Below are 27,468 nucleotides of genomic sequence, written 5' to 3'. Positions count from 1 at the left end.
ATCTTATTGAAGTCGTACTATCAAATTGACCAATCATGTTCGAAGTAGGCTATCAAAATAATCATGTTACAAAAAATTCTTATAAGAATTTTATAAGAAACCTTAAAAGAATTTAGAATATAATCAAGCGTAAGATAAAATCACACAGACAAATAATGATTCTTGTAGACTGCATTTAAAAATATTTCAATTCATTAGGACCAGTTGACATATAGCTTTTACGGAAACAATTTAATTTTATGTAGGTTCAGCATGAGCCTCCTCATAAATTTTCGGAGAGGAGGAAGCATTTATGCAAATTTTCCCCTGAGAAGGACAAAATATTTTCCAGAAATGTCATGTTTAACCCAAATATTTTGTATTCTGTCGGGACGTATACTTAGCTGGCACTTTCTCTATGCGTTTGAGTTGTAAGCATTAGTAGGCCAGTCTGAACTTTTGTTTTTAGATTATTGTAATTTTCATTTCTAATTCATTTCATTTGTTTTGGTTGTTAGGTTGTTTTTATATCCTTGGAAACTTGAAATTCTTTTCTTTTCCTTTAATCCTGAAGACGAACTCTGAATATCAGTCCGAAATATCTACGACATCTTTAGCAAGGCCTTAAACTGTTTTGGATAAAGTTAGTTTCTTCTCCTAGAATCCATCTAGTGTTTCACAGCATCTATAGAGAAGTATGCAGCCTAGTTCTAAACCAATCAGTTTATTTAGCCAATCGATTTACAACAAAGCTCGTCTTACTTTCTAATCTAGAAAAGTATGTAAGATATAGTCTTTATTTTATTGAAATTTTCAATCAGCAAATAATTGTAACACAAATTAATGGGGTAAAAGAGCCTAGTCAACTGTATTTCCTTTCATGGTATAGTCTTCATACAAGAATGCAATAAAAAAGCTGTAAAACTGAACCATTAATCTTTTCACATTATCAACATTTTATGCAGTTCGCTGGGCTCTCATTGGATAATATCTTGGAAGATCCGTCCTATTAGGCTGCGCGGTAGCGATGCTCCGAGGTTTTTAACATTAGATCAATAAGAATATTACAAGGCCCTTTGAAAAATGCGTACCTATCGCCAATGTTTAGCTCGAATCATATGATAAACACGAAATATTTGTGAATGTTTTTGACTTACGTTTTTTCTCCTTCCCATAGGTGATTGTGTGCTGGAATATCGACGAATTGTGTATTACCCCCTAGACGTATACTAAATGTATCCTGAACTGTATTTATTCCGGTATACCTTCAGTATACGTAACAGGAGGCGATACTGATCAACGTAATATCCATCCAGCATGGCAGTATCCTTCTATTTGCTTGCATACCCATGCATGTGACACTTATTCTACGAACACCGTTTGTGTTTGAAGTGATGACAGTGATGTGCCTCAGAACCTAAATTTGGATTCAAATATGGTAAATAAAGCGTTTGAATTTACTTGGTCTATTATAATGTAATTAAAGATTGTTGTTTTGAAATAAATATAGATGTTTCAATTATTATTAGTTTTAGTATTTTTTACAAAACACGTTCCCTTTTTTACGGGGTTTTATATCATATTTTAGAATCAGGAATTACCCTATACTGACACATTCTGGCATTGACCTTGGAAACTTGACAAATTTTGCATATTTGGAATCAACAGAAAAACTCCATGTTTTATGCATAATAATGGAATTAAAATAGAGTTTCGGCTATTATTCGATTTACTTGCAGTTTGTTCTATTTAATTATGCTTCTTGAGGAAGTTACCAAACTATTTATACTATTTGTGGTAACGATTCAAACCGTTAATATTGAAAACATATTCGTTTTTAGTTTTACTGAAAATCATTTATTTTAAAGACAATCATCTGAATAAGTAGCCAACATTCATTCTAGAAGATGTCAGAAAAATTCCTTCTTACGATATTTATTTCTTTTCGTTTTGTGTATTATTTTGACAATAAATATTTTTATAACAAATTTCGTGTCTCTGTGTATTTTAACTAATAGTTTCCATCAAATAGTTACTTAAATTGTGTTTATGTTAAAGTAAAAAATGAGGATTGATCTAGGAAAAAGCATGAATATGTACAAAGTTTGCGAATCTTCTACTTTTCAGTTTGAGCAAGGAAGAGGCTCATTTTTTTGTACTATTGTTACAACATGATAATCTAAAACAATAAAATAATTCAATGAACTGTTCAGATAACTTTCTTACCAAGTCTATAAAACAGACAGCGGAATATATTCAAAAAGAATATTTATTGATTTGGTTGACCACTGAGAAGATTTATGAGTGGATTTTAGACTGGAGTTGGTCAAATTTGCTTTTAAAAAGCATATAGGACTGGGTATTAAAGAAGGTTTTTAGTATTTTTCTCGTATTTACCATTGTTTTTAGGAAAAAAAGGTTACCGAAATAAGATAAAAACCAATGTACATTTTAATGCTAAAACATTTAGTTCTAATATACTTTTCATGGTCTGCAGAATTATTTAAAACAGAATACCTTTTGCAAACTATATGCTCTTACCCAAAACAAATGGGTATATCGGGTATTTTCATAATTAACAAGATTTCTAAAATAAAGTTTACATGGCCATTTGTGGAAATGACTTTTGCTCAAATAATAAAATCTCTAAAAGGTACGGTGCGTAATTGACTAAAGAGGCTTTACTTTGGTTAATGGTAAATAAAAAACAGCCCAGGTTAGTCTTTGAGCTAGTATTACTGAACGATATTTTCTCCAATTAAAGCCCAAGCTTAGCAACAACTTTCTTTCACAAAAATTGTCAGGCGTTCCTGCCATTGATTTCAACATGATGATTTATAAGCTGATTTGCATGGAAAAGATATTACAGTCGTGAAAACGAAATTATTGGTACCTGTCCAAGCTTTACTCTTCGGATCATTCATTGTAATTTCTTTCCAGTGGGAAAACCACGGTTATCTTATGTTTTATGCCTTCAAGACACGCGAAATAACGGTTTATTTTATGGTTTGATTCTAATTGGTAGAGTCTTAAAGAAAGTACTGGACCGGTATGAAGCTTTAATTTAAAACAAATATATGTAAGTATCGCTTCACGAAGTTACCAATCTTACTGTGGTTTTAGTATATTTCTACCAATGTTTTGTGCCTTTCCTACAATTTTAACAGCAATGCCACTATTAGATTTAAATTTCAATCTTAGTCGTTCAAAAAGTTTTGAAAAACAGTTTATGATTCTTGCACCCTTCTTCCTTTTCTTTGTCTCCAATTTTCCTTTTTTCCCTCCTTCATTGTTTTTCCCTGTTGTTGATAGCTTTGATTTCCCCTCACAAAAGCGAAGTTTCACTTGGTCTTGGTTTTTTCTTGTTAATTTTATTTTGTTCCTCCTTTAGCAGGCTACTGAAGACTTTCAGTAGCTGGTGGATTTGCTGACAGTACAATATTGTATTTGTTCAAACTCGGCCCCTGTTTACTCTTCAAACAGTTTTTGATAACGAGCTGAGAGTTAGGATCAACTGGTGCTAATAATAAAACTAAAAAAACAGGAATTTTGATAATATTATATATCAAAAGAATTGGCTTATTCTACGCATGTAGAATTCATTAGATTTAAAGTTACCCAAGAAAAGCCACAAGCCTGAGAATATTTGCATGAATTATAAAAGAGGTGCAGAACCCCCATAGAAGGGTGAGGTATCGTAATTGATAATACATCATCAAATCCAGTGTACCAGAGAACTCATAGGAGAAACAACATATGAAATAACTATTATAGGGATTCTAAGCCCCTATCTCCAAAATATGAAATTTCGCATTTTATTTGAGAAGAATTATCACAGACCCGTGTTAATTTGCATGTTTACCCTCCCCCCCCCCGGATGATCTTATCGATTTATTATCCTAAGAAATCGAGAGACGGATCCTTCGAACATAAGTTAAAAGTCCAGAAATTGAAAGGCTGCACCACGGCAACCCGAATAACATCAATGCAAAAAGATCCGCCATTTCTTTGGGACGGCATACCCCCAAGTTTGACTCTGAGTAATATTACATAATGATAACAAGTTAGGACTTGCTATTCAAGAATTCCATATTCAACTTTGATGTATAAGCACCATCTTCAACAGTTGGTTGGCAAGCGCCTCAAATTTCGACTGAAAATAGAGCAATAGTCATCCCCAGGTTATAATGCTGAAGTTGATAGTACCTTATCATTCTCGAGCATATACAAGTGTTGATAACCCTTTGAACTCCAAAGTCTAATGCCTCTTTCGAGCACGATATCAATAGATGAATTTAGACCATTACCGAAAGCCCTGCCAAAAAAAAATTAAGAAAGGAGAAAATTTCCATAGAAAGTAAAGAGTGATATTAGATTTAGCCGAGCAGAAATTAGCTTGTATGAGATGAATGCATGTGTGATTTTATTTGGTGACTAAACCTATAGAGAGTATTTCCCTATCTAATCTACAGAATACAGAGCAAAATATTAGAAGCTGAAGAAAATACTAAACAACACAAAGGAATAAAGAAAAACAATGAAAAGGCGAAATTTACAATTAGGGAGTAAATGAAAAAAAAAAAATACATTTAGAATATGTTTGTACGATTCAAGTATGCTAAAACTACATTCCGAGCCTCTTTAATAAACCAATTAAAATCAATATTAAAAATATCAGAATGAGAAAACTCTGGTAGTTGATATTACATTTCAGATCTTTCACTTTCAAGAAGTTTACGCTCAAAGAGGTAATGATACAAAGTCTGTTCATCACCACAATCACAAGCGGAACAATTACTTTTATTAATTCTAAATAAAAAATGATTTAAATTTACAATGACCAGCAACAATTTGTGTCAGTTTATAATTGGGTGACGTTTTTCCGAAAAGCAGATGAAAATTTACCAGATGTTTTCCAGAGAAATTGCCTACGGATTGTTCTGGGTACCCGGCTGATTGACCGTATTTCAAACAGTAGGCTGTAAGAAAAATGTGGTTCAATCCCGCTTTCTAGGGCTATAATGAAAGAAAGGTTGAGATGGCTAGGCCACGTTCTACGGATGAAGGATGACAGATTACCGAAGATCGTCCATTTTTGGTCAACCGTCTGGGGCTACACGGAAAGCAGTTCGTCTTTGTCTGGGTTGGGAGGATGTCATAAATAAAGATTTAAAGGAAATAGGCACTTCCTGGGAGGGTGTAAAGAGGGAGGCTTTAAATAGATTAGGTTGGAGGAGGAGCGTGCGTAGCTGTTTTGGCCTCAGGCGGCTTGGTGCTGCAGTGAGTTATTAGTAGTAGTAGTAGTAGTAGTTTTTGCAACTTGAAGATGATCGACGTGATCAGTATAAAAATGAAGGGTCTAGACTCTAGAGCTTAACAACTTGGCGGAATAACTGATACCACTTCATATATGGGTTTTAGCGTAAAGTTTTCCAAATTTCATTTACTGTACTGGGAGTAGAAAAGGAATTAGCAAATAAAAATTTACTTGCGAGTCAGTATTATGTTTATGCTTATTTAAAATTGCTATTTAGATTATAAAAATGTAGCCAATGATCAGGCCTTCCTCTCTTTAGATATCTGGTGAGATTTATCTCTTTGTCTGGTCTTCATTTTAAGTATTAATGTTGCTTCTTACTTTCAGTCGAAAAAACTTGTTTTTTTATTTAATGAGTAATAGAGGTACCACAAGGCAAAATTTAAAAGAGAGATAGCTAACTTACAACATCGAATGGGAGTAGTAGTAAGACAATTTTAGGGAAGAAACTTCCGCGTATCAAATTGAACAAGGGTAAGAAAAAGCGACACAAGAGCAGAATCTATTTGAGCAATACTATTTTCGGAACGGTCAGCATGTAAGATAAGAAATACCAGCAAACCCAGAAAAGTAAGTGCTCAAAATCTTAGCCTCAACCCCGGAAAATCAAATAGTAAAAAGGGTAAGGCAAAACCCCACCCCATTTTACTTCTCTTCACTACTTTACAATATTACTTCGTGCAAATTTTAGCTGAAGAAAGCAATTGAACCACTAAAATCTAAGAAAGGAAAACAAAGTTGGTTCTCATCAGCGCTTACGCTACCTCGCTAATATAACAAGAAATAGAAACAGGTCTTTACAAAGAAAATCAACTGGTTATTTTTCAGTTTTTAGATTTCACAACGCTATGCCAAGAAATACAGTGTTTAATCAATCATTGAAAAAGTCGTAAGTAGTGTCTATACTAAGCAGACGGGAGAATATTTGCTAGCTATATTCGATTATTTGTCGCTTAGAATTAATCACGTTTTGCCAATCTTTCTTATTTACGAGAAAGCACATCCTGCAGTGGCACGCCAGCCACAAATAACGCTTATTTTCATATTTGTCTTACATTATAGATTACCCATACATTCAGAAATTGGTCAAATGAACCCAGACTTAAAGCAAATCGACATTGCCCCAAGTAAGGGCTGTATTACCACCCCTAGAAATCGCTAAGAAGCAGACGTGTCATTTTTCTGTTACTTAAAACTAAATAGACTATTTCAATGGAATACTTTGTTTAGCTGGCTGGTTTATTTTCTATATGAAAAAGAAATGCAATGAGCCCATTAACCTCAATAGTAGGGCACCATTGATAAATGAAAATAAAAGAGTGACTCGACGCAACTTGACGAAACAGAATCAACATTTTATGCGCTTGGTTAGTTGATTTGTTTTCCTGTCGTCTCCAAGCTGTTTCCAATGTAATTCAACGGATCAACTGAGGCTAAACACATTGATAAACTGTTTTAGTCATAACTAGAAACCTTGCAAGGCTTACCAATATGATCAGCATTATTCCTAAAAATCAATTGTAACCTATACAGGCAGTGCTTATATTTAAGAATCGCTTAGTCAAATGTGTGTAAGTAGCAAAAAGTTGAATATATGCACAGTAGCTATTGCATTTATAGGTTTATTGATCTATTCCATGTAGTAAAATGCCGTTAATCTGCAATTCTTACTTTTGAAATTGTTGAATCTTGGGGATTTATACCTTAAGTAATTTAATCTTTTTTTCTATTTGTAATAGCCATGAACATTTTCGAAGAAAATTCAGACCCAAAATTGGATCAAATCCAAAATAAAAGTGTTTAGGGTGAGAGAAATGAACTTTACTTTTGAAAAGTATTTTTCTGGAATCTTGATAATATAAAAATCTGTTGGTTTGTTCCATGGATGCACAAGGCATTCTTAGGCTAAAAATTTTTGTAAAGATAACCCTTGGAGGCTTATCTTTACAGTAAGAGAGTAGGTAAAAACTTTTAGCCACTACCTACATCGTAACAAGAAAAACTGTCTTGAACAGTAAAATCTGTGAATTCGACAAAGGCTTTGCTTGAATTAAATAAAAAAAAACAAGTTTTTTCAAATTTTAAGTAAAGAACAATATTAACACTTAAAATGACAGAAATGGTCTCACATTGATGGTGGCTGCCTGCCTTTTTAATCCCCCGCTCCTTACGCTAAAGCTTATAGTGCTTACTGAGAGTATTTAAAAATGCAACAAATGCAGTTAATTGATAATTGCAAATTTTTTACTGGATAGTCTTTTAAATATTTGAGCTAATAATTTAATGTTAAAAACAAATGCACACCCATAACCTCTTCCATTTTCGAGGGTTGATGACAATACCTTTTATTGTCCCACTGAAACTGCCCTTGTAATTGAGCTTCTATTCTGAAGGCCTTGGGGACAAAAAGTTAAAATTAAGCGTAATGAGTGGGAGGAAGCATGCCGAATAGTTTCTCTTTGGTGAAACTGTTAATGTTGCTGCTCACTTTCATTAGTTAATTTTTTTATACTTAATTTCCATTCGTTTGTAATACCATGCATAGTCCCACCGTTAATAGGAGGGCACTACTGCCCCTTCCAACTCACTTTTTACCTTAAAGTTTAGCTTTCGCTGAGGAAAGCTTCAAGTAGAAAAACTAATTTATTCTAAGCGCTTTTTGAAATAAAGAACAATTTTTCAAGATAGAACATCTTATCCATAACAAGAAGACGGATACATTTTGCCTTTGCAAACTGCGTGACGGTAGGTCTCTCCTGAATGTATTGGTGGAAGGGTGTACGAAAGCATAGGATGGGTGGCCCCTAGCCCCCCATTGTACTTCCTGGCTGAAGGGCCAAGAAACGGAGATCATCACTACTGGTAGGGACTGTAAAGTCCAATACCGTATCTTTTACCTTGCCTTTTTTTTATCATCATTCATGAACGATAAAGGTCTCTGAAAATCTCACCCCCCTAAAATGTTTTTTTTGGGAAGGGACATTAAAAAAGGACTTAAGGATTATTCTGTTATGTTTTCCGTGGGGATTCCCCCCATTTTTCTTAGGGGAACAATCCCCCTTCCATATTTACAGGTAAGCAGATGAACTTAATTTTTAAAGTTAAATTCTCGTGCTGCAGTCCTTTGTCTTTACTACTTAATCAGGATACTAGAATTTTATTTCCCGCTCGGTTAAGCATTTGTTACATATCTTAGAACCATTCATCTGATACGAAACACACGGCTACTGTGACCAGCCCTCTCAATAAAAAAGAAAAAGAAATCTTCCTTTATATAAAAATTTTACAAGCTATTTCAGGTCCGTAACTTTAGATGAGAGTGATTTTAAACTCATTGAATTTTATATACTTGGAATCACAATAAAAGGCCAGTTTTTTTGGTGCATATATTTTTGTCAAAACTTTATTTAGAGTTTCAGTTGCTATTGACTGAGTCACCAAATTTACAATCCGTTACTACGAACTGTTTGGTACTTACTGATTTCGAAATCCCTTCTGAGAATTCACTTAATTTCATGACAACAAATAAGTTAGAACGTAATGACGAAGTCCAAGAGTTATGAGCGCATACGAATTTTTACGATCTTTCGGCCAATGGGACAGTAGGTGAACAAACGCATCTCTTTATTGGTAACTTGGGCTGATAAATGTTTTCGAGTTTGGCAACTTTGGTGTTGGAAATAAGGTGTAATGAACTGCAAATTAGTAGTTATCATGGGAAGATGTCAGAAGTAAAAAACACGAGAAAAAATAATGAGGGGTAATTAACAAATTTTTTGTAATGTCGAACATAAATGTATTTCACGGGGCCATATAGGCTTTCTTGACTCTTTGAGTTTGAATACTAAAAAACTAAATAAAATAAAAAAGCAGAAAATACAAAACCTAGCAGATTAACAAAAATAATTTTTGGAAATAATCCTAATCGTGATTGCAGCGGTAGCTGCAACCGAGTAAATTGTGCTTACTGCAGTAGCTACTGATCGAGAGAATTAAGATCTATGGTTACTTCTGTTTTAGGTAAATCTGCTCAATATTTTTCTGGGTTTTTGTTCTTCATTAAAAGAAAAAAAAAGAAAATCTTTTTTTACGAAAGTAAGTTAAAGGGAGACTAATGGACACAAAAAGCGTCAGGGGGAGGGGTGTGGCTGCTTTAATAAGCAAAGGCCATGAGGTGTTTGCTTGAAAAGCACCATCTTTAAATTCTTAACACAGTGGCCTATCCTCCCCATAGGAGACTCGAAATATCTTGTCCCTCCCTCCTAAAAAATTTAAGTTTTAGTAAGGTTTCTGATAAGAAAGGGATTTATTTTGAAATTGGTATGTTCAAAGGGAGGATTGGTCAAAATAAGAAAAATCAGGCATGTAACTGGAAAATTGACGAATTGTCTGCGTATATTTTGAAAAATTAAACTCAACAAAAAAAGAACATATCGTCTGAACTTTCCGATGGAGAATGATTATTGAAGTCTTTCCTCGTCCGACTTATTCGTACTTGTCCCTCCACAAAGTGACGAGTTAAAAAAACAAAAATTATTGTATATATGAGGGGTCTGTCTTTTCCTCAATACTTCGCTCTTCACGCTGAAGTTTTTTAGTATTTCTTTAAAAAAAAGCTTAATGTTGTTCTAATTAAATTACCCTTTTCCAGTGGCCAATCTTGAATCGGGAGAAAAATTTAAATATTAGAGTAAAGAGCGATGTATTGAGGAAGGGACATTCCCCCATATATGTAGCAGTTGCTGTTAGGTTGAAGTTTTGATAATACACCTTACTACTAGTAGAGTTTTTTTATCTCTCTTAATAATGCCGGGAAATCCGGCTCCCCTCCATGAAAAATTCCTCTTCCCTATGGAAAATCCTTTCATTGAAAGTTTCTCCCGTGTAAAATACTCCCTCCACTCGCCAAGAAAAATCCCCCAAGAATATTCCATTCTTGTTTAAGTCCACCCCGAAAAATTTTTGTGGACTTTTCCGGCTAAAAAAATTTTTTATTGTTTTTTCGAATCATGCCGGAAATCCTCCTTCCATGAAAATTGGTTCCCGAAATCCTTCAGGTGGAATATTCCACCTGAAAAATTTATCCCGAAGAAAACTGCCCCTTAAAAACTTCTCCCGCGGAAAATTCCCCCCACGAAAAGATATTATAGACAATTCCAACCCAGTAGAAAATTCCCCCCGACAATTCATAACATATGCACATGTAAAATTAATCCAGCAAAGAGATACTTTTAATCTATTGATACCAAAAATTCCATGTTTCGGTTGCTTTTGAGCCACATCACTCTTTACTTATAGTTCTTTACATCGAACTGTTTGATAAACAAATACAAGTTGACAGGGGCGTATCCAAGATTTTTTTTCAGGGGGTAGTACTTTCTTCTTCTTTTTTTGGAGGAGGGGGGGGGGTTACGAAAGCAAACTTTAAAAAGTGCATGAAACATTTGTACATGGATTTTTGTTACGTTTTTACGAGTCAGATAGCACTTTATCTATGCTATTTTGACAATCAGGATGCACTTACACCTTTTTGGTTTAGTTCAATAGTAAGAGCAGAAGTAGTAACAGCAGTAGCCCCGAAAGCTTCATTTTCATACCCTCCGTCATTCTTAAGATATTCAGGTTAACAGAGGTTAATTTAGATAAAGGAAAATATAAATTTTTACCAATTGTTAACAAAGTGCTGACAATTTTATGTACCTGCAGCATGAATGATCAATCTGCCATTTCTGCAAGGTTGTCAATTAAAGCGGGTAACTCACGGAGGTGTCATATCTCTACAATGATATTTCCGTTGAGCCGATTTTCAACTTTTTCTTAGCTGCTTTGCTACAAATTTTTAGGTACTGCCCTTTCCTAAACCTTAAAAAAAATGTGTTTCCGTTTAATAGGAAAAAACCCACACTGTCTAATGGTGATTACATAAAAAAAACTAGTTTTTCTAACTGAAAGTAAGGAGCGACATTAAAACTTAAAACGAACAGAAATTATTCCGTATATGAAATGGGTTGTCCCCTCCGCAATCCCTCGCTCTTTATGCTAAAGCTTTTAATTATTTTATAAAGCAAAATTGTGGTAAAGAGTCAAACTTTAGCGTAAAGAGCGAACGATTGCGGAGGGGACAACCCATTTCATATACGGAGTAATTTCTGTTCGTTTTAAGTTTTAATGTCGCTCCTTACTTTCAGTTAGAAAAACTAGTTTTTTTATGTAATTTATGAACGTTTTTGAATTAATGCATGTTTGATTTTGGCTCTCCACACATAAATTATTAAAATGAAATTTACATTTTAATTCCTTTTTTGGCTAAATGGCTTTCTCTTAGTTCTGATTAGACAATTTTGAGAAATAAGAGATGGGGAAGGAGGCCTAGTTGCCATGCAATTTTTCGGTTACACAAAAAGGCAACTATAAATTTTAATTTTTAACGAATTTTCTTATTAGTAAAAAATATACGTAACTTAATAATTAACTTGCGTAACAAACTTTTATATTCTTAAATTTTTATTATGTATATGAGGGGGTTTGTACCCTCGTTAATACCTCGCTCTTTACACTAAATCGTAAGTTTTGTGCCGATTCTTTAAGAATGACCCCTGAATCAGAAAGGCAGTAGAATAAATAGTTGAAATTACTAAAAATACTATAGCATAAAGAGCGAGGTATTTATCTCCTCCTAAATACCTCGCTCTTTATGATAAAGTATTTTTAGAACCCCTCATATGCGTAATAATCTCTGTTCGTCTTAAGTTTCAATGCTACTCCTTACTTTCAATTGAAAAAACTTTTCCATGTTTATTTTTTCATTGTTTTTATTATAGTAATTTTAGAAAATCCTGCGCCCTTTTCATTGATATTTTCTTCCCCCATGACATATTTCTCCAAGGAAAGCTCCTCCCACATAGCCCCCTCCCCTTAAACCCACCCCCAAAACCAAAAAAAAATCCCTGAAAACGGCTATTTTGGAAAACAAAATGGCTATCTCAAAATTTTGATCTGTTGACTTTGGAGAAAAACTGAGCGTGGGAGGGGGCCTATTGCCCTCCAATTTTTTGGTCGCTTAAAAAGGGCACTAGAACTTTTCATTTCCGTTAGAATGAGCCCTCTCGCAACATTCTAGGACCACTTGGTCGATACGATGACCCCTGGGGAAAAGAAAAAAACACGCACCCGTGATTTGTCTTCTGGCAAAAAAATAAGAAATTCCACATTTTCGTAGATAGGAGCTTGAAAATTTTGCTACAGGGTTCCCTGATACGCCGAATGCGACGGTGTAATTTTCGTTAAGATTCTGTGACTTTTAGGGGGTGTTTTCCCCTATTTTTTAAAAAGAGACAAATTTTCTCAGGCTCGTAACTTTTGATGACAAAGACCAAATTTGATGAAACTTATATATTTAAAATCAGCATGAAAATCCGATTCTTTTGATGTATATTTTAGCATCAAAATTCCGTTATTTAGAGTTTCGTTTACTATTGAGCCGGATCGCTCCTTACTACAGTTCGTTACCACGAACTGTTTGAAAGTTTCATTAAATCTCGTTATCTCTATCTCCAGCACAAAATGGGAGAAATCCAATAGTTTTTCTATGATTCCTGGAAAAGTAGATGTCTACTTTTAATTTCTGACGTTTATTTAGATTTCTCATCCAAGCTGGCAAGACTTGGTATTTTTTGTATAAGAGAAAACATATTTCGGCCTTTTTAGAGGACGAACCGATAGAGCCAAAATTAGCTCTATTTTTTTTTTTTTTTTGTCTGCATGGGAGTTCACCTGGCTAAGAAATTAATAATTTGCATTTTCAAGCTGACTATAGAAATGAAATTAGCAGTCTTTTTTGTGCATCCTGAATATTTTAGTCTTTTGGTCTCCAAACAAAATGCCGGAATTTGAGGTTAAATTCACCCTGCAACACCTCTTGGAAGTTCCAAATGGATCTCCGAAGTGCTCCTAGATATATTGCGGATGCCTTATTTTGTGAAAATAGGTACACATAGTGTCTAAAGATTTACATCACTGCTTCACCGTGAATAGATTCTAGTCCCACAAGGAGTCAAATTGACGAAATTCTTAGGCATTTTAAAACAAAATATTTGTAACCCTTCTCTGCTACCTTTATTTAAGTCAAAATTTGAGATCAGCAAGGCCCTTGCCCCATAAAAGAATCTCAAACCCTTAAAAATTTGAATCTGGTCCCTCAAGCCTTCCCAATATATTACACATATGCTATTTCGATGACCTGGCAAAACATAGAGTTGGTTGATTTACTTCACTGTTTGAATTGGAGAATAAGTTGTTTGGTGCCTCTCCCCATTCAATATAAAATTCGAAGCGTCCTTGCCCCACCCTTCTCTCTTTCTTTCCTCAAAATACCTAAAAGTTTCAACTCTATTCTTCGAGCAATTACCGAGATATTGTAGATACATATCTACAATATTTCGTATAGATATACGGAATATCTACAATACGAAATGTATGTATGATACTAATTCAGTATATGACCTCTATAAGCACAATTTCTTCTCATTTAGGTCTACTTCTGCCTCTTCCACTAAGGAAATTTCAAGGTCCACTATACCCTCTACGACCAACGCTCCATCAAGTTTTTTTATCTACATCCCCTAAGCCATTCACAAAATATTGCAGATAATTTGGAAACTCGGTTCCACATAGCGTCGTTCCATTTACTCATTGAAGTGTGTTATTTGCAGATTACACCCTTCGAAAGCTCTAGAATCCCTGCCCTAGCGACAAACTCTTAAGTTCTCCTAGCTGACCGGGCAACATTGTTGAAACTCTTACTCAAACTCATATGCAAACAATTTACATATTTTAGGGCCATCACCTTAGGAGCTTTAAGGTTGATATCGGCCACGGAAGTATACTCATTTGACATTTTGATATTTCTAAGCAGAATGATTGTCAAAAAGTTTTTTTATGTAATGGCGTCACGGGAGACGGTCGAGAAGGATGGGGGAGGGAAGACTATCGCCCTCCAATCACTTTCACACCTTACAAAGGACCTACAACTTTCAATTCCGATCAAATGAGCCCTCGTGTAAGTTTCTACAATCACCCATTCAATGTGAAGTGTCCAGGGAAAAATATTTTTTGGCCCTGTTTTGGTTTTTTGTTGGACTCCGTTTTGAGGGGGCAAATATTTTTTCTTCTTCGGTCTGTTTTGGGGTCTTTTAATTTTACGGATTTAAGTTTCAAGTACATTAGAACAAAACTTTTGGGTCCTTTTTTGGGTCCCTTTTTGGGGGAGAGGTGGGCCCAGAGCATTTTTTTTGTGCACTATTGTCTTCTTATACCAAAGATTTACGGCTGTGAGTTTTAAGCTGATCAGGGACCAAAAGATTTCTTCCCACTTTACACCCCCTTGGCCCCCTCCCACAGTAAAATTTGTGACCATTCTGACCCATAGAACATTTCTTTGAAATTTTGGCCTATTGGACACCCGAGCTCAAACACGCCACTTTTTTTCGACTATAAAACGTATTTGTAACAGTTGGAAATTGTGTTGCGAGAACAACACTTTGGTTTTGTCGTGTTTTTTTTTCCTAGCACCCCAATTTCAGCTTATTCCTAGACAGTGGTAAGGGCCTAACCTCTGCGGTTCTTACGAAAAGTGTGGATCTTAGGCCGGATTGATGAATATGACTTTGCTTCGTAGCTTTGGAAAGCTTCGAAGAACTGTTGCCTGGGACAAAAATTCAATTGTTTCTACCCATTTCTGTTCGTGATTTTAGCTGAGTTTATTATTCGGTATCAAACAGTTCGTGGTAACGAACTGTAGTAAGGAGCGACCTGGCTCAATAGTAACCAAAACTATAAAAAATGGAATATTGATACCAATAGCTACATCAAAAGAATCGCATTTTAATGCTGGTTTTAAATATATAAGTTTCATCAAGTTTAGTCTTACCCATCAAAAGTTACGAGCCTGAGAAAATTTGCGTTATTTTAGAAAATAGGGGGAAACGACCCCTGAAATTCATAGAATCTTAACGAAAATCACACCATCAGATTCAGCGTATCAGAGAACCTTACTGTAGAAGTTTCGAGCTCCTATCTACAAAAATGTGGAATTTTGCATTTTTTGCCAGAAGGCAGATCACGGATGCGTGTTTATTTGTTTTTTTTTTTGTTTTTTTTTTTCCCCAGGGGTGATCGTATCGACCCAGTTGTCCTAGAATGTTGCAAGAGGGCTCATTCTAACGGAAATGAAAAGTTCTAGTGCCCATTTTAAGTGACCAAAAAAATTGGAGGGCACCTAGGCCCCCTCCCACGCTAATTATTTTCCCAAAGTCAACGGATCAAAATTCTGAGATAGCCATTTTATTCAGCGTAGTCAAAAAACCTTATAACTATGTCTTTGGGGACGACTTACTCCCCCACAGTCCCCGTGGGAGGGGCAACAAGTTACAAACTTTGACCTGTGCTTACATATAGTAATGGTTATTGGGAAGTATACAGGCGTTTTCAGGAGGATTTTTTTGGTTTGGGGGAGGGGTTGAGAAGAGGGGGATATGCTGGGGGAACTTTCCTTCAAGAATTTATAATGGGAGAAGAAAATTTCCATGAAGGGAGAGCAGGATTTACTAGCATTATTTAAAAAAAAAAAACAATTAAAAAATAAAAGTGAAAAAGCTTTTTCAGCTGGAAGTAAGAAACAGCAATAAAACTTAAAACAAACAAAAATTATTACCCATATGAGGGGCTCACCTCCTTCTAATACCTCGCTCTTTACGCTTATGTATTTTCGGTAATTTCAACTACTTATTCTACGGCTTTTGTGATTCAGGGGGTCATTCTTAATGAACTGGGATAAAATTTAAGCTTTAGTGTAAAGAGCGAGGTACTGACGATGGGGCGAATCCCCTCATATATGTAATAAAAACATCAGAATACAAAAGTTCTTTACGTAAGCTAATTTACAAGTTACGTAAATCTTTTACCAATAAAAAGATTCGTAAAAAATTAAAAGTTCTAGTTGCCTTTTTAATTAACCAAAAAATCGGGGGGCAACTAGGCTTCGTCCCCCGCTCTTTTGTTCTCAAAATCATTCGATCAAAATTATGAGAAAGCCATTGAGCCAAAAAAAAAATATGCAAATTTCGTTTTGATTATTCCTCTGCGGAGAGCCAAAATCAAAACATGCATTGATTCAAAAACGTTCAGAAATTAAATAAAAAAAACAAGTTTTTTCAACTGAAAGTAAGGAGTGACATCAAAACTTAAAACGCACAGAAATTACTTCGTATATGAAAGAGGCTGCTTCCTCATCAACGCCCCGCTCTTTACGCTAAAGCTTTTACTGTTTTAGAAAGAAGAATTGAGAGAAAGAGTCAAACTTTAGCGTAAAGAGCGGGGCGTTGATGAGGAAGCAGCCTCTTTCATATACGAAGTAATTTCTGTGCGTTTTAAGTTTTGATGTCACTCCTTACTTTCAGTTGAAAAAACTTGTTTTTTTTATTTAATTTTGCACTTGAGATTGCGGTAGAGAAATGGTATCAGATGTGCCTCTTAAATTTTAAAAGTTCTCTCATTGCTAGAGAAATTAGAGCTTATCCCTTGCTCTGATGACGTTAGAAACTTGGCCTACGGCAAAAAAGTCAACTTTTGAACTAAGACAGATGGATTTTTTTTTACGGCAGTCGATAGCTCTTGACGAGCTGCTCAAATTATATGTTTCCCATTTTTTGATAGAAAAATTCCTTCATGAGCTGTATCAGTTTGAAAGTTACAAGGGGTTGACAACTTCAGTAGTAAGGTACACACGGAAACCAAAAATAGGTCGATACCAATGGTGAGACAAATAGGGGAGTTTTCAACAATAGTCGGCTGTTAGCTCATATTCATCTTCGGCAATGAGGGGTTCGCAACTTTTTATAGTTGGTGTACCTATTATTTGTTTCCAGTGTATTTGATGGTAAGACCAATTTGGTTCCAGTGTAATACATGTAGGGGACTTGTAAGTAATAACCGGCTGTTAGGCTACAATCATCTTCAGCCATGAGGGGATTGCAACTTTTGGTAGTTGCAATTAGGGGTTTGCAACTTTTGCGAGTCAATAGTCGGCTGTTAGCTCATATTCATCTTCGGCAATGAGGGGTTCGCAACTTTTGCTAGTTGGTGTACATATTATTTGTTTCCAGTGTATTTGATGGTAAGACCAATTTGATTCCTGTGTAATTAATACATATAGGGGACTTGTAAGTAATAACCGGCTGTTAGGCTACAATCTTCTTCAGCCATGAGGGGCTTGCATCTTTTGCTAGTTGCAATTAGGGGGTTTGCAACTTTTGCGAGTTGGCGTACCTAGTATTTATTTTAAGATCCTTACAGATTAACAGCTTCAGCATTTAATCGAAGCCAGGAAACAAAACCAAAGTGTTGCTCTCGCAACACTTTACTCGGCGAACGCGAATAAAGGTTGCCGCAGCACCTCACGTTGCCCATGCAACGTAGATCTAGCTTGTGTAATTTTCGTTCCTTACCCCATGGCTTTTTCGGTATCTTGTCGTCTCCGGATGTATACTCTTGGATCCCTCAGCTATTTTGACCAAAATCATCATTTGAAACTTTGATCAGATATCTTGGAGGGCCATGGTGATGAGAGGGCCTTGGCAACAAAAGGGAAACTGGGGTGGGGGTTAGCCTCCCTTTAATTGCTTTTTACTCTTAAATAGGGCACTAGAACTCCTTCCAAGTTTCCACAACTATCCTCCCAAATGTTTGGGCAGGGGATAAAATAAAATAAAATATACATTTAAGGCACATGGCTTTTTACTTAGGGACCTTTATGGTACTGGTTCTGAAATACGAATAAAGGGCGGTCGAGATACAGACTGCCCATTTGTCTGGGGGGGAGGTACCATTGTGCGAAATTGTTCTTGAGAAAAAGAATCTTATTATGACTAAATCAACTCGGAAATTTATAAAATATATTTCTTTCTGTTGCATGAATAAAATTAGTTAATCCGGCCAGAACAGGGACAATTAAACTAATAATATGCATCAAAAATTATGAAAAGTTACATTTCTATACTTTATGATACTGTTACGCTTATTTGTCCTGTGGCAACCTTGTATAATACCTAGTACTCTGCCCGTCCAATTACAACAGCGTAATTCAGTTCCAGACCGGAAGATGGTGTAATTAAACCCCATGTTTCTGACTTGAAAACTTTGAACTAAGTATTATACTACGGGATGAATGAACTTGGCGATAAAACGCCTTTCCCGAAAAGAGTGATCCCTGAGTTTTTCTTACGAAGGTGATTCTCATCCAGTCAATACAGATTTTCCAGGAGAGATCTATGAAAAAAAAGAATTTCAGGATAGGATGTTCGTCAACTCTCTTTAGAACTTCATTCGTGAAGATGAAGTCGGGGTGCATGCGTAGCATTTTCAACCTGGTCATCAGGAGCTCCCTTGTTTTGATACGCTCAAATTGACCATCCATGCATCGTGCCATTTGTCAGTCTTAGAAATATCCGTCTGTAGGGGTAGAGAGTTGGCATTGAGTCTTGGTGTGTTGTGACGGCTGCGTGTATCGTGATGTCTTCTACATTGTCGGGTAGAACACCAAAATCGCAATAAGTGGAAGCTCTACAGAAGGAGGTGACTTCAGTAAACGGTAGAGAACAACAATCCACACTGCGTCAAACCTTTCACTAAAAGATGAAAGGCTAGTAATGGGTAGCTACTATCAGCCCCATTCTGGATCTTCTGAAGTGGTGCCAGAAACGTGATCAGAAAATTCGAATGAAGAGGGTATCCATATTCGGCGATGGGGCCGAAGTAAAACTCGTAAAGAGGGATGAATGAACTGGCTTTGGCTAAATAAAAGACTTTGGCCGCAAATAGTGGTCCCCAATTTTCTTACGAAGGAGATTCTCATCCTATCAATTTAGTTTTTCCAAGAGAGATCTATGGAGAAAAAGAATTTCAGGAAAGGAAGCTCGTCAACTCTCTTTTGAACTCCATTCGTGAAGATAAAGTTGGGGTGTATGTGTAACATTTTCAACCTCATCATCAGGAGCTCCCTTGTTTTGATGCATTCAAATTGACCATCCATGCGTCGAATTCCTTGGCAGTTTTAGAAACATCGGTATGTAGGGGTAGGGAGCTGGTATTGGGTCTTTGGGTGTTGGGACGGCTACGTGTATTGTGATGTCGTCGGCAAAATGATTCAGAGGGCTTGCAAGGATGTCTCCCATACTGTTATGTAGATAAGTAAAAGTTGAGGTACCAAGATTCTACCACGCGATGCACCTGGCCGTATTGGATGTTTGTAGGAAATGAATCCATCTGAAATAGTCCACAGTGAAAGATCAGAAAGAAATCTCTCAATTACTTTCGACCAACAGCAGCAGACACAGTACATCATAGCTATGATGTCAAATCCCAATAGACTGATGGTGCATCCTTTTGCTAGAGGTTCCATCCACTCCTGCTGCTGGGCCATTACTTCCAAATGCCAGAGAGAAGGCTAATAAATCTATGTGAGCCCGTCTTCATTGGGTTACTATATAGTTTTGGTAAATACATGGGTAGATTTCCCTGTGTTCGTAAAAGTTCCAGAGAAAAAACACAGCCTGAAAAGTTATGACAGAGGTTCAGTTAATTTTTCACTGCAGTATTTCAGTGAGCCTCCTTAATAAGAGCTTTGATCTTTGCTTGTGAGTCTTGCACAACGGTCTTGTCTTTAATTTTTAGTGAACTAATTCGCAGTACCCTTAGACAATGTTTAGGCTTTATTGATAATTCTCCATCGATTCTTTGCAGAAGCACCCTCAACCCTAGTTGGGAATTTTTCTCCGTGTTAAACTGAATTGCGCAAACTTAGTTTTTATGTGTTTTGATGAAATTAATTCTGTTCTTTTCCCTCTTTGTGAATAGCCATCACTTGTTTTGCTTCGATAGCCTTTCTGAGGTGGTTTTTTAGCCAAGGTTTGTCCTTGATGGATATCTGGGTAGACTTCATTGGAATATAGCTTACGATAGAATTAACTTTTACCTGCTTGCGCCTATCTCCAGCTTCCTCAGGGCTTTCATTGAAGAAGACTCTCCATTGCTGAGAGGCAAGTGCGTTTCATAAGCCATTGCAATCTTCTCTTTTGTATTGCAAGTTTAGTTGCTCGTGCTTTATCCGGGGAAGAATACGAAGATTTCCACGCGTGATGACACGTGGAAATCAGTCACTCTTGAACGCGTGGAGCGCGTGAACCGTGGAAATGAGTCACCTGGTCACTTTTGAAGGCTTGATTGTTAACCTCAAAGGAGCTTGTGTGATCTGTAAGGAAGGGATCTAGACGAAATGATTCGTTTGGGCCATGGTAGGTATCAAACTCAAGAAGTTCCTCAAGCCAATATGACAGGGATGGATAACACATGTTTGACTCCTCCCTACCGGTATTTATGTTATGAAGCCATAAGCTATGATGGACTTTTGAGGTCTCCATAAAAGACAATGGCAGACAGCGTATTTTCCATGATTATAATCAACAAAAGTTTAAGTAGCTAGTAGTCTGTCAGGTTGGAGGTTTCCACGGTCCTGGCGATCAAAAACTTAATTGGAAAGGTTACCCTAACTCAAAGAGCTTCTTCATTCACGGAGTTCAGGATGTTCAGGCATGAATGTAGCATACAGCTCTGTATATAAACAGAGACATATTCCACTCTGAATTTCGCGCCATGGTTGCGTTTGATCTCGTCAGAGGAGTGTGTAAACCTGTATGGCAATCTTGCTGTTTTGTATCTCGTGGCTGAGATTTTTCTTAATAATGCACATAATAGATGGTTGGACGAAGTTCAACGAACATAGGAACTGGTCTAACTTAGTTCTTAGACCTCATACATTTCTGTAGACAATCGTAAACATCTTCGTTTAGATGGTATGTGGGTGTGCCAAAGATTGTCTACGGAGGTCAGTTTGATCCTAGATGAGTTTTAATCTAGCAAAAGACTCCTTTTTGGGTGGTTAGCCCATAGCCCAACTAAGGCCAAGGGAATCGAAAAGCAAGTGCTTTCTTTGGACAGCCATTGGAACCAAAGCACCTTGTACTCAATCTCTGTGTTGGAGTTGATGCCCTGGCATAGTTTGTGCCAATTCCAAGTTTGGAGTGGTGCATTTTCATGACAAATCCTTATGAGTTATATGCCTATGAGAAATAAGTTATTAACTTATGAGAAATATATTTAGGAAATTGTGCAAACTAAAGAAAATACTTTAGAAAAAAGTTTTCTTATGAGTTTTGCCAAAGGATTTTGAAAAAAATTTTAGCTGATGAACAATCTGCATCCGTAAAACTAGCATTTCATCCGTAAAACTAGCATTTCTCTATCATCTGAACAACCAAAACCACTTAGCTGGGAACAATCTATCATTCATACCCTCTAAATCCCTTCTTAAATGACACAGCCTCCTATACCTAACGAAAAAGTGATCATCACATATTTTTCTTCTTTCTTGTGTCTATTGTGGTTGTTAGCGCTACTTTGATTTAGTAATGAAGGTCCATTTTTTCATAACAGTATACGTCTATAATTGATTGCAGGTCAAAGGATAAGAAAGATGCAAATGAAAATTTTAGTTTAGTCCCAATGGTCCATTGTTTGTATTCACTATATCGTAGATACATTTTTCAATTAACTTATGTGAGACTTTTCAGAAGCCTGAGGACGGCTTAGATAATGAGGGCAAAAGAGTAAATTGTAATTTGCAACCAGTTGTTACGTACAAATACTATTATTCTTTTAGTTTTGGTTGATAGAAATGGATATATTCTTTTGCTAAAGTACTTTATCGCAAGTTTCTCTCTTGGTGTGTTTTGGTGATTTTAGAAAATAAAGATGATTAATGTTTGCCATGGAGACATGAGCGTTGTTTCAGGGGTCAAAAGGGCAGTTGCACCCGATTAATTTGGAGAAAAAAGTATTACATAGCCCACGGCCCTTGATTATCCGAATACGGACCCCTCTTGCCATCCCATTAAAAATGCTGGAGCTGTGACCCTGCATAGGGGGTAACCTAGGTGCCACTGCTATGAACGGTTCTACTTCCTTTCAGAATCAGAGGTTATGCCAGCTTGAAATGAATTTAGCTCAGTATTTTCACTTCAACGCAGTAGCAGAACAAGAATAAAAGAAGACCATATTTATTAATAAATATTTACTGAGCAAGATCAAAAACCGTTATGATATACTAAGGCTAACTTAACCATTTCACAGGGAAACATTAAAAGCGAAATACTCTACGTCGAAATGAATACTAAAGATTACATAGGCAATGATAGAATTCGGAATGATAAATTTAAATAATTGTTAGAACGGTCAAGTCAATAGCACTTAAATTCAGATTTGTCTACAAAATGATGATCAAAAAGTCTTACCAAATTAGCCAAATTCAAATAATGTAAAAATGACTTGAAATACTTAATTTGTCTACTTTAAAAACTTCCTAAGGTGGTTTATTCCTCTACTCTTTAAAAGTCATATATTGCTGTGTGTTTTCAGTAAAGCACTGTGTGTTTTCAGTAAAGTTTCTGACAGCTCTACAAATGCAGAGAAATATCAGAGTCGGTACAACCCATGATCGAAGCATTGTCTCCTCAGCCTAAATGACATAGGGTCATAATTTCTAGACACTCATATTAATCAAAACGGTAAAATGAAAAAAGGTGCTTCTTCGATGGGGGGGGGGTGCAGGGTAAGTACAATTCCTAGGCTAAATGCCTTTTTCTTTTTATTTAATAGAACGTTTGACATCTAGCGCCTTTTTGGAGTCAGGGTCATGCAGGGATTATTAATCTGTCTGACTAAAGGGCTAAAAGTGAGAACCTTGGCTCCGTGTCTTCAACCTCTTTCTTTCTATCAAACTTTCTCCATTGTTGAAATTAGGTCCAAACGGGTGTTTCATTATCTCACGGATTTTCAATTTTGTCATAAATAAACGAACAGAAGAGCCTGTTCTTACTCGATACTCCGACCCTATACATTTTAATTTTTACAAAAAGAAATATTATATTTTGTTGAAACCAGAGTCTTAAAATGAGTCAATCTGTATGAAATAAGGGCCAAAACTTAGACACTTGGGCTCAAGTTTTACAGCCCCTCCCAATTCCTTCTAAGAAAAAAATGATGGTGTTTGTGCTGAGCTAATTGATTACCAATCTGAGACTAATATTGCAATTGGAAAATATAAAAATAGCTATTCCTACGACAGATACCACGGCCACATACCACGGCCAACGAGTGGTTTGAGGAGCAGCAAGACTGTTCTATGTTGAGGTAAAATTCCTAAATTTAGAGGTAATTTAGCTTTGCTGATGTAAAGAATCCTAATCTTTGCCAATCTTTCTTCCAAACTTAGAAATAACAATGATGTAAACATAATCCTTAACTTAAATAGTCTAATTAGTTTTAGTTTAAGTTCAAATGAAACTCTAGCCTTTTTGGGATTTGGGCGTTGGCTCAATCTCTATCCACCGTAGTTGAATTTTGTTTGGCTTCATTCCTCAGAGTAAGATTCTGTTTATTTTAGGCACCATTTCTTTAACCTTGGCAATTACTGCTCATTCTAGGTTTAGTCTAGGAAAATGGTGGAAAAAAGGGGTAAACTCCAAACAAATTGCTATACAGACGATTCTTTCACTGTCCGACCCAAAAATATGTGCCGATTCTGAATTCAAAAGGTTTACCCCTCAAGCTCTTTCACCAATTTCACTTTTTGAGGTTGAATTTGAGGTTGAGGCAAAAAATGTTGACTGAGTAAACACCAGCAAATGTGATTAGATATGTCATTTCTATGCTCTTGTTTTGCTGATGAACATGAAACTAAACGTTTAAAGTCAAAAGAAATGTTTAGGACCTAAAGCTTTGAGGGAGAGTGAGGTTGGGGAGAGGTTCTAGGAAAATTGTGAAAAAAGGATCAACCTCAAAGAAGTTGCTATACAAATGATTCTTTCACTACCCATTCAAAAAATGTCTGCTGATTCCGAATCCGAAAAGTTTGCCACTCTCTTTTTTTCAGGTTGAATTTGAGGTTGAGGCAAAAAATGTTGATTGAGTAAATACCAGCAAATTTGAATAGATGTGTCGTTTCTAAGCTTTTTTTTCTGATGAATATGAAACTGAACGTTTGAAGTCAAAATATTTTTTTGGGGCTTAAGGCTTTGAGAGAAAGTAAGGTTGGGGGAAAGGTTCAGGCTTTAGGTGCTTATTAAACTTGGCCTTTGATAAAACATATGCAGCCTCGTGCCTTGGTAATAAATAAGACTGGGTCCAGGTAAAGTCCAGTATTTCTGGAGCCTCAGTTTTGTGAAAGTGAGTAAGAATGAGGAGGAGGAGGGGAAGTTGAAAGGCATATTCGGCAACAACAAAAAACATTCCGTCAAAGAGCTTTCTTTAGCTGAGAAAGAATGTTAGTTCCAAAAAAGAGATCGAAATACTCAGATATAATGCAACACAGAGATCAATTACACAAGGCAGAAAATCACAGTAACACAGGGATTCATTGGATACTGGCAAACCTATTAAAAATTTGATCTTCTTCTTCCCGCTATCGTCATCAGGGTTTCCAGCACCAACTGTTTCACAGTTAGAACTGCTTTTTCCTTTACAATTGCCACACGCCCAGGCTCATTTTTAAGCCATGTTTTTGCTAGGATATCGCAGCGTCGAACACTCGCTCTTGTAACTACAGTGAAACACTGAAAGAAGGGAAGGCGGTGTCGGTGATCCATCTGAATGCACGGGTCGTAAGTCTCCTTTCCGAATAAGCCAGCCATAATCCAAAAGATCCAGTCGACACTCAACATTTTTTCACGCTTGTACTTGGAAGTATGCTCGAAGCGAATGATACTTGCAAACATCGCTTGTTGTTGGGGGCGTTTTTGCCTCTATATGCTTCCCAGAACTTACAACTTTTTCGAGGGATTTCTTACAGCAGACCTGGTCAAGACTTGTTTCATCTTCTTTAGCCTTATCTCTTCAGCTTTTCCAGTGTTGTCGTTTGTAGAAGCTGAATCTAGGAATAGTCTGGCGATATCTTGGAAGTTTTTCTTCTTTTTTGCGTAGTTCAGTGGAGTGGATTTTCCTATGCCATAAATTTACGAAGCCGAATTCCATCCAAGAAAGGCATGGAGGAAAAGAGTTTGGTCGCAAAGGATATCATTAAGTTTCAGTTCAGCTGCTAATATATCCCACAGACGACCTCCAGTTTTCTGTGAATTTGACTCGGAATAGAAGAACACCGGTTTGCAGTTTCGCTTCGTGTGGTAAAGCGAAAAGATTAGTAAGTCCGTATTTTCTCCTATTAAGACAGTGGGTTGGTGTTCTGTTGACTCCACCGCAGTCATCACAATCAGCAGGTCAGCATTGGCTGGCGACTGGTATGCTTTACATTCCACATCATTAAGGTAGCTGGGCAGCATGCTGATGATTGCCTGCTTGTTTTTTTGCGTTGCTAAGGAAATCATCTTTTTTTTTTTACTTAACAAGGCATCTGCGGCTGCATGCTGTTTTAGGGCAGCCTTAGAAATGTTCCTCCCTCCCTGCGTCACGTCTTTGATTGAGGGTTCAGATAAATATTCGTCAAACGCTGTGAAAGAGCATCTATATCTCCGCTTCACATAGTTTTGACGAAGTCTCACCAGTGTCTCACCAAACTCTGTTGCGCGCTGTTGAAAGCTGTTTTCCTTCTTTTGAGTCTTTTCGAAAACTACTCTACTCGAACAAAATAAACAATCAGTTTTGAAATCGAATTGTTCGACCAGGCGATTTGAACTTCTCAGGGACTCATTTTACTTGACTAAGAATCGCAAGTTCTGGTCAATGGCCCTTGCATTTGTGTAAGAACTTCGGGATGATTAATGAAAACAATCCCCCACAACAGCTGTCACATCAGTTCGGTTTCGCTTATTACTTGATTCGTTTATGGTTTTCGCTCCTACTTTAGTCACAACATCTTTCTCGCCTGCTTTGAGTATTTCTTTCATACACATTAAACAAATCTTGATTTCAGACCAGAATTCCATCCCATAAAATGACATAACGAGTCACTTTAAGCAAAAGGAAACCCGAACTAATTTAAATTTATCAGGTATTTTTCTAGTTTGACTTGAAAGATTAGAATTATGACTCAGACATCATAAATATTTTTGCAGTTTACATAATAACTTTAGTGATTCTGTTTAAATTTTCAAAAATTATTCCAGTTTCAATTGGCAAGTCAGATTCTTTGTTAATTCTTGTACCTTAAAGCTTCCTCTGTATCTACTCGCAAACCTTTACCAGCATCAAGCCTTACCAGCAAACTAATTTTAAAATGGTCAGGTATTTTGAAAGTTTGGACTAAAAAATTAAAATTATCACTTGTTAAACAGTTAAAAAAAACTTGTTTTTTTTTATTTAATTTCTGAATGTTTTTAAATTAATGCAGGTTTTGATTTTGGCTCACCGTATATGAATAATTAAAACGAAAATTGCATATCAATTTGACAATTTTTTTGGCTAAATGGCTTTTTAACTTTTTGTTTCTTTTTTTTGTGAACTGTTCTTTTAGTGCCTGAATTCAATTGAATTTTATATAATGTGACCCATGTTTGGTGAAACCGTTTGGTGAAAAAATTTGATTACCTAAGCGAAAAAAATCAGTTTAAGCATTTAAGTGTCGAAACTACTTAAAGTCAAATGACAGGCAAGTCCCCAACCATCTCTTAGGGCTGGAGGGAAGGTGTCATACCACCCTTTTGCTTTAATTTTGCTGGATTATTCTGGATATACCTGGAAAATTTGCTGGATTTGCTGGATTATGTATTTTTTTTTTGTGCTTAGATTTCATTTTGGTAATAATAGTTACTGCTCTAGCCTATTTAATTCAACTTTAAAGGTGTCAAAAATCCTCAGCGTTGAAACAAGCATTATTACACAAAAAAGGGCCAATAAAAAATTATCAGAATTGCATAATATATATTAATGCATAAATTGATTAAATAGTAAATCAATTGAATAAATAGATGTACGAGCAATCTCTTTAAATTAAAACGCATCTGCTTACTTTTTATTTGACTTATTAGGACATCGTCAACATCCACCGCAACAGAAAAATTAAAAAACGGCAATTCAGTTTCGATACTAATTCTTTGACGAAATTTCTATTT

The 27,468-nt window shown here is 36.2% G+C and overlaps 2 long non-coding RNA genes across 9 annotated transcripts in view; one reads left to right on the top strand and one right to left on the bottom strand.

Annotated features, from left to right (window-relative positions):
- The window catches only part of LOC136035463 (uncharacterized), a 77,764-nt gene extending 76,263 nt beyond the window's left edge, over positions 1-1,501 (top strand). The window contains exon 5 of the long non-coding RNA XR_010619445.1: positions 1,157-1,501. This is a non-coding gene — a long non-coding RNA (uncharacterized LOC136035463). The remainder of the gene's footprint in view (positions 1-1,156) is intronic.
- LOC136035459 (uncharacterized) overlaps positions 1-27,468 on the bottom strand; it is a 127,978-nt gene that overhangs the window by 2,221 nt on the left and 98,289 nt on the right. For 7 of the 8 annotated variants that reach the window (XR_010619437.1, XR_010619435.1, XR_010619436.1 and 4 more), the window contains one exon: positions 1,137-6,803. This is a non-coding gene — a long non-coding RNA (uncharacterized LOC136035459). The remainder of the gene's footprint in view (positions 1-1,136; positions 6,804-27,468) is intronic. The other variant, XR_010619440.1, reaches the window with a different exon arrangement.

The sequence above is a fragment of the Artemia franciscana genome, chromosome 14, assembly GCF_032884065.1.
Source record: "Artemia franciscana chromosome 14, ASM3288406v1, whole genome shotgun sequence".
Lineage (NCBI taxonomy): Eukaryota > Metazoa > Arthropoda > Branchiopoda > Anostraca > Artemiidae > Artemia > Artemia franciscana.
The sequence above is the reverse complement of the archived record's forward strand: the minus strand, read 5'-3'. Positions and strand labels throughout refer to the sequence as shown.